Source organism: Paramormyrops kingsleyae, unplaced genomic scaffold (genome assembly GCF_048594095.1).
Source record: "Paramormyrops kingsleyae isolate MSU_618 unplaced genomic scaffold, PKINGS_0.4 ups66, whole genome shotgun sequence".
Lineage (NCBI taxonomy): Eukaryota > Metazoa > Chordata > Actinopteri > Osteoglossiformes > Mormyridae > Paramormyrops > Paramormyrops kingsleyae.
In genome coordinates this window covers 7,603-14,915 of record NW_027326004.1, presented here as the reverse complement: position 1 = coordinate 14,915, position 7,313 = coordinate 7,603, and the positions used below count along the sequence as shown (strand labels likewise).

At 37.7% G+C, this 7,313-nt stretch overlaps 1 long non-coding RNA gene across 1 annotated transcript; it reads left to right on the top strand.

The window, feature by feature from the left end:
* The first annotated feature begins 3,589 nt into the window (after positions 1-3,589).
* Positions 3,590-5,397, top strand: LOC140586463 (uncharacterized). Its single transcript, XR_011988278.1, has 3 exons — positions 3,590-3,692; positions 4,546-4,644; positions 4,742-5,397. It is a non-coding gene; the product is annotated as an uncharacterized lncRNA (long non-coding RNA).
* The last annotated feature ends 1,916 nt before the right edge of the window (positions 5,398-7,313 follow it).

Here is a 7,313-nt window from a genome sequence, read left to right as displayed (position 1 = left end):
TGCCACAGTTCCTAAAATCCCTGCAGCTTTAAGCTTTAGCAAGAGCCGTTTGTGGGGGACAACATCAAAGGCCTTCTGGAAATCTAAGTAAATCACATCATAGGCCTTTTTGTGATCAATTTCACTTGTAGCTTCCTCAAAGAACTCAAGTAGATTCGTTAAGCAGGATCTACCTCTCCTAAATCCATGTTGGCTATCTTTTATAATGTTATTTGCATCTAGGTAATCTACCATTTTCACTTGAATTATAGCTTCCATTATTTTTCCAGTAATGCTAGTTAAACTGATTGGCCTATAGTTTGCTGGATTACTTCTATCCCCTTTTTTGAATATGGGTATTATATTAGCATGCTTCCAATCTGATGGTACCACACCCGCAGATAACGATTTCTGGAATATTAAAGTTAAAGGTTGGCTAATAATATCCCTCATCTCTTTTAAAACTATAGGTAAGATGCCATCAGGCCCCTGCGATTTATTTATTTTGAGTTTAGCTAGGCTTAGTATCACATCAACCTCAGTTATACATATATTGGTCATAGACGATGCTGTATTCGTATTAATTGGTGGTAAGTTACTTGTGTTCTCTATTGTGAACACCCTTGAAAAATAATCATTAAACTCATTTACTATATCAATTTCATTATCAATTATAAGTCCCTTACTATCCTGCAAATTAGTGATTTCAGCTTTTAGTGCTCTCTTGGAGTTAAAATATTGGAAGAAACCTTTACTGTCATGCTTAGCCTCCAATGCAATTTTTCTTTCTACATCCCTCTTGGATAGCCTAATGTAATTTTTTAACTCTGCCTGTAGACTTAGATACTCCTGCTTAATTTTGAAATCATTAGTTATTTTCCAATTGTGGAACAGAGCCCTTTTCCTCCTGACTTTATTCTTAATTTCCTTAGTAAACCACCTTGGTTGTCGTTTCCTACATTTAGTTTTGCTGGAAACAGGTATGAAGTCCTCTTGCACTTGCAACAATGTGCTTTTGAAAAATTCCCATGCCTCTTCAACTGTTTTGCTATTTAACTCTGTCCAGTTTACAGTTTCTAATTTCCGTCTCATACCATTAAAGTTAGCCTTCCTAACATTGTATACTTTTAATTTCGGCTTTGCTCTTCGGACACTAAAATTAACCTCGAATTTAACCATGTTATGATCACTACCGTACAATGGGTCTAAAACCTCTAATTTTCCAATCCTATCCTGGTTATTACAGAAAACAAGATCAAGAAGGGCTTCTCCCCTGGTAGGAGTATTAACAAACTGAGTAAAAAAAAACAATCCTGTACTAATTCCACCATCTCAAGTTCATTTACAGAAGAGCCAGAGACTGTGTCCAACTGTATCCCAGGTAAATTAAAATCACCCATAACCACCACATCATTTTAATTACTCATAATCTACAGCTACATTAGGTGCTCTATAACAAACCCCGACAATTAGGCCATTTGAATCTTTAGCATCAAGTTTTATCCATACAGCTTCTGAATTTTTATTTTTATCAGTGAGATCCCTTGCCTGCAAGTTTTCTTTTACAGTACGTATACTGCAACACCACCTCCCTTCTTGCCTATCCAGTCTCTACGGAACAACGTATAACCATCCATATTATATTCATCACCATCATTGTCACTCATCCATGTTTCAGTTATTCCTATAATGTCGTAATTGTCTGAAGAAATTAAAGCCTCTAAGTAATTAATTTTGTTTCTAATACTCCTAGCATTCAAATACAGGCCACTAATGGTAGGCCTTTTACAGTGTCTACTTTTAATATTTATTTGGGCTTTTCGTCTCTCCCCACATAAATTCTTAACTGACCTCCCTGCCCCCCCAGTCCCTAGTTTAAACATTCCTCAACTATTCTGCACATACGCCTCCCCAATACACTTCAGATGCAACCCGTCCGGCTTGAACAGGTCCCACCTGTTCCAGAAGGTCTTCCAGTGCCCCATAAACCTGAACCCCTCTTTCTTGGCCCCTTAGTTCCAGTAAAAGGAACTCTTAATGTTGCAGCATTCAAAGTCATTTTGGAAAGTTTCATGCTTCCAACTTTGTAGGAACGGTTTGGGGATGGCCCCTTCCTGTTCCAATGACTGCGCAGCAGTGCACAAAGCAAGGGCCATAAGGACATGGATGAGCGAGTCTGGTGTGGAGGAACTTGACTGGTATGTACAGAGCCCTGACCTCAACCTGATAGAACACCTTTGGGATGAATTAGAGCAGAAACTGAGTCAGGCCTTTTTGTCCAACATCAGGGCCTAACCTCACAATCATCCTCTCCTGGATGAATGGTCAAAAATTCCCATAAAGACCTTGTGGACAGCCTTCCCAGAAGAGTTGAAGCTGTTATACTGTAGCTGCAAAGGGTCAGCCAACTCCATATTAAAGACTATGTATTAAGAACGGGATGTCATTAAAACTCATGTGTGTGTAAAGGCAGGTTTCCCAATACTTTTGGCAATATACTGTAGTGTATATGATGAAATTGTAATTTGTAAATGTAGAACAGTAGAATACTATACTGTATTAATTTGCATTCACTGCTTCTTTTTTTAATTATGACACAGACTGACTTTTTAAATAGTCTTAGCTTCTAACTAATTTTCCATTATGTAATAGTGGATTTACAATCAGTACTTAAAACAACTTATTGGAATTTCAAAATCCACACTATTTGTGTACTTAGATCCTGCAGTACAATTAATTACTTATGTATTATTATGAATTACTTCGTTTAGAATCTAGTTTTGGGAAGTGGGGAAGTAATTTAACTTTCTTAAATTAATTACAGTATAAAGCTGACAACTTGAGATGTGAATACTGAATAGCAGTTTAAGTAAGAATTAAGTCTGAAACAGCGTAACATGACATGTTTTTATATGTTAAATTAAATAACTACCCAAACTGTCTAGTTTGAGTATCCTGGAGAGGGGTGTTTAACCGATTGTGTCACTCCTGTGTCAATATTTAAAGTGTGGTTGAAGTTCAGCTTTTCTATTTTTCTTTTTACAGACAAATTGTTGTTCATGCCAAACACTAATACGCTTGGTAAGTCATGCTTAATTTTCTCCTGATTGTGTCATGTTGGAAAAGCACAGTACACCATACTGTGTTTTAATCTGGGGACTATTTTTATTCTGGCAGGTTATGTATCTTTTTACCATCAGACTTAATACTAGGGGTGCCTTTTTTCAGCAGTGTTGTATCTCAGCCTTTTGCCTCACCTGTAATTTCAAGACCCTTAGGCCTCGTCCACACGGACGTTCCAAATGAACGCCCTCTGAACACCATACGTGTATTTCCTGCGTTCGATTCAGTAAACTTTCATTCGATTGCCGTTTCGATGGCGTTCGCTTGACGCTGTTTAACACCAGTCTTGCGCCCAATCTGTAGTCTCGTGTGTTTACCCGTGGGGGCAGTAATTACTCTTAAGGTTTATAATGTATATTTCGAGATTTAAACAAGATGGCGAAATCACATTGTAAAGTTCTAGTTTTACATTTAAAAATTACTTTCAAACGTGCATAATTTGCGTCTTTCATTTTCAGTTTTTTGTGATTTTTTTCAGGTTCAGTGTGTGTGTTTCACTTTCAGCTGCCGTTTTCTGAGTATGTCGCACGGGTAATAAGTAGGCTAGCCAAAGTTATGCTGTACTCTGGAATCCATCCGTAATTGTTGAGGTATTGGAGAGAAGCGGGGTTTATATATTAATTGCTTAAATTTGGTGTGTAAACTAATTTTTAGAAGTCCAAGATGCATTTATGTAAATTTTATTTACATTCACACATCCATCATTCTCGATCCCCACTGCTTATCCTGATCGGGGTTGCAAGGCTTTATGATAATTACGGCCGTAATTGCTGTAACACTATAATTATTTATATCGCATGATTTTATGCTGAAATATTTCTACAGCTTTTGTAATTTCGTATTAACTGCAGTTGAACCCTATGAGTAAAGACAGTTGAAAAGAGAAAGCAGATACGGCGCATCGATCAGTTAAATGAGTTTTTCCTTATAGATGTCCAAATTTCCAGTTGCCTACTGAGCTTTTTAAATTGGTATTTTAAGCGAAAATATTAGCACCAGTTGATCTGTCGGTTTGGGTTACTCATAATATCGGTATTGTACCAGCAGCTGATTAACTCACTGCTGGTACAATACCGATATTACGAGTATCACATTTTCCGTAAAATGTGGCTTCTTGAAGTTGCCGTACAGAATCGTGGGACATATTTGGTCCTCTGGAACGCCAACCGAATGCCATGTAAACGCAATAGCGTTGTTTTCTTCGCGTTCGTCGGGATTTCGACGCCAAGAAAACGTTGCATGCAGCGTTTATTTGACGCCACCTGAACGCGTAGCCGGCCGAACGCCGGTGCTGAACGCCCGTGTGGTCGCTTTGATTTGCTCAAATGAACAGAAAAACGGTCGGCGTTCATTCGGCGCTCACTTGGCGCCACGAATGTCAGAAAAACGCCTGGTACAGACGTCCATGTGAACGAGGCCTTACTGCTCCTCTTCTTTGTCTAGGTAGAAGAATGAGGCTCAGCCATAGGATGTCCTTTCTTGAATGTCTGCTCTTCAGTGCTGTTTTCCTGCTGTCCCTCACAACAGCACAAGCTTCCAAAAGTGAGTCAGTCTTTAGAACATGTCACTTTGCTTGTTGTGTGTTTTGAATAATTTCATAGCCAGATAAAATCATGAATTGTGTTATGTATTTCCTTAGGCACATGGGAGCATAGTCTTCACCTGGGATAGTGGAGTGCAATCTTCACTTTGGATGGGGGGGAGCAGTACACGTTGTTCTATTATATACAAAGTCTGGTGATGAGATAGAGGCAAGTTTGAGAAGTGAGTGAGAGCCCAATGGACTGCTTATTGGTGGCTAAGGAAGGGGTGAGTCAGTATGCAGGGAGACAACTGTGCCAGAACAAACAGGAGAACAAAGGAATAAGAAACACAGTCCTGGCACTGCCTTGTTGAAGGGAGCTTCAGGGAAGTTATCCTCTGTAGAATCCACTCAGGGGCTACAGCTCTGTCAAGGGAATGTAATCTTAATGCAGAAGTTGTGGGTATTGGCTGATTCTCCCTACTGACTTCCTAGGGTGCTGCCTAGGCAATTATTTACCAGCACTGTCTGGCCATTGTGGTGTTGAAGATAAGGTAGTGGTGTAATATCACTGTTGAACTCACTGCACTATCACAGCGAATTTCTAAAATGCAAGTCGGTTCATATGTGGTAAATAGGTAACAGATGTCAGTATAATGCATTTTGCATCTCAGATTTTTGTGAAGGAATACATGCTCAGTTTGCTCATGCTTTGTTTAGAAAGTTCTAATTGACTGCCATAAATATGAGAAAACAAGATGATAACACCTAAGAAGAGTATTGGAAATTAATTTTCCATTGAACATACTGTATAAGAAAAGCTTGATCTTTTTATTTTTATTTTCTGTAAACAATGTTATTTTTATAGTGCAATTTTGTATAAGACGTGAAACACATCTAAAAGAAACATGGCAGAAACAGGTGTAAAAAAAACAGGTTTGAGGGCTGAGAGGACCATGAAGCAGTATAGTCAACAAATCATTATTTTGCATTCAGTATTTCTGGAGTGGAGAGATGCAGTTCAGGTCCTGAAGGTCCGACAGCCAAGAGCCAACTTTTTCCTGGAGGAAATGCTACCAGGAAACCTGGAGCGCGAGTGTTATGAGGAGACCTGCTCCCAGGAAGAAGCAGCTGAGATCTTCCAAACTAAAGAGAAAACGGTATCACTCTGATGTCGCTGTGGCTCACTCCATGTACACTTACATACATTGCACTTTCATTTTACTAGTGAAAAGTAAACTTTCATTGCACTGAAAAAAAAGCCACAAAAAATTTAACTAACTAATTTTAGTTAAAAATTTTAGGCTAATAAACTAATTTTAGGCTAATAAACTCATCAGCAGTTTGGTAAATGTTCATGTAATTTTTTTAAACTCCCAGATATTTCTTAACAATACTTCCAGATTCATTATTCATAAGATGCAAATAAGTAAGAGTAATGTATGGTTGCAGAAGCATTTACAATGCACAGTTTGAAGTTCGACATGCTTATACCACAGTTACCACACATTTGGCATACATGTTTTCACCTAAAGACATTATGTTAACATCTTCGAATGGAAAATGTATTTATTAAACTACTATTACACATTTTAAATATTAAACATATTAAACATTATTTTAAATAATAATTATTATAATTATTAATAATAGGTATCACTATGGATCATCATTAAAAATTATAAAATATAATTATAAATATATAAATCACATAAAATATAGTTATAAATTATAGTTATATTAGACTAGTATTTTTAAAAATAATTATTATTTATTAATAACTGAATTAATTTCCTGGCAGCATTATTTAAATTTAACATTGTATAACATTTTGGCTAGATACAACCCTCGTCACCTTTTTAATTCTAAAATTGTCCATTGCTAAGACCATGAAGGCAATCATTAGTTTGAAATTCACACATCCCACCACAGACATACTGATTTCAGGGAGGCAGATGAGGGACAACTGCGGGGCGGGGGTGGTTGCTGCCTAGGCTTGGGTGGTATTACTGTAATACCATTTACTACAATATATTCCTTAGAATATCCCCCAATTTTATTGGGAAATACTGGGAATACCCCCAATTTTATTGGGAAAAATATAATATGCCGCTGTATAATGTCTGGGTGGTATAACGATATTAAAAATCAGATACCGCCCAATCAATCTTGTTAGATGACCTGTGAACTGTACAGAGTATAATATAGAGAGCAAATAACACAGATTAGAAAGCCTGACCTCTCTAAAATGTGGATATTTGGGTTGGATTGTATGCTTACAAACATGACCATAAGAAACTGGATTCCAGATGTGAAAAGGGCATATTTGTGGGGTGTAACAAAAACAGTTCAGCATATCTGGTCTATTACTCAGACAAACAGAAAGGGTTTAGAGAAAGACTGGTAAAATCAATCAGAACAAATCCTATTGAAAAACATACCCAAACTGATGAACGTTGTTCAGTAACAGCTGATATAGTAGTAGAAAGCAAAATAGGGAGAGACCAAGGAAGCATGTGGCTGATATTTCACAACATAACATGATATAATCTCCGCTGAGATTTCTGGGATTGCTGTAGAGGCTGCTGGGATCATGGTTCAAATTACGGGGGGTACTGCGGGTTACTGTACCCCCCAATCAAGACTCAGACCCCCCCCAAAGAAACAAAAATAGCAGTTTGTGGGGCGG